This window comes from Pinus tabuliformis, chromosome 2_2, assembly GCF_031772625.1.
Source record: "Pinus tabuliformis cultivar Carrire ecotype Pingquan chromosome 2_2, CPIR1, whole genome shotgun sequence".
Taxonomy (NCBI): domain Eukaryota; kingdom Viridiplantae; phylum Streptophyta; class Pinopsida; order Pinales; family Pinaceae; genus Pinus; species Pinus tabuliformis.
The window spans coordinates 1,068,367,985-1,068,368,598 of NC_142300.1; the positions used below are offsets into that span (position 1 = coordinate 1,068,367,985).

At 33.4% G+C, this 614-nt stretch overlaps 1 non-coding gene across 1 annotated transcript; it reads right to left on the reverse strand.

The window, feature by feature from the left end:
• Positions 1-264: 264 nt before the first annotated feature.
• Positions 265-336, reverse strand: TRNAV-UAC (transfer RNA valine (anticodon UAC)). The gene has a single exon. It is a non-coding gene; the product is annotated as a tRNA-Val (tRNA).
• Positions 337-614: the final 278 nt, after the last annotated feature.

The window sequence follows — 614 nt, forward strand, 5'->3', positions numbered from 1 at the left end:
AGGTGTTGTGGTGACATTCAAAATCCGTAACGAATAATGATTATAATGGCAGACACTAACCCTCACCATTTCATATGAATAACAACGATTTATTGTGATGGACCTTTTATGGCTGTCACTATTGATGCATATATATCATGGCATTCGTTAACCGTCACCATTTCATATTTTGGTGAGGGTCGAAAATGTCACCATAAGCTCATTGGTGATGGTCAAAAGAGCCTCCATCACCAAAAACTAATTGTTGTCATTCAATATCAATATTAGGGCACGATGGAATCGAACCACCAACCTCCTGCTTGTAAAGCAGGTGCTCTTCCATTGAGCTAGCACCCTTTAAAGAATTAGAATTTAGAAAATTAGACCTTGAATTTTTATAAATTATAAATTCTACAACTTTCAATAAACTATAAAAAAAATTAGAGTCTTGGCAATCTTTTACTAAACAAGTGAAATAACATCGAAGCTGCAGGTATCTACCTAATGGTTATGGAAGTTATGAAAAGTGGGTGGAAGGAAAAATAGTTATATATAAAATACTCAATATGTTCAGTTGAATACTCAATTAGAAGTGAAACTTTGAAGACATTTATAGCCTATAAATGACCTATAAT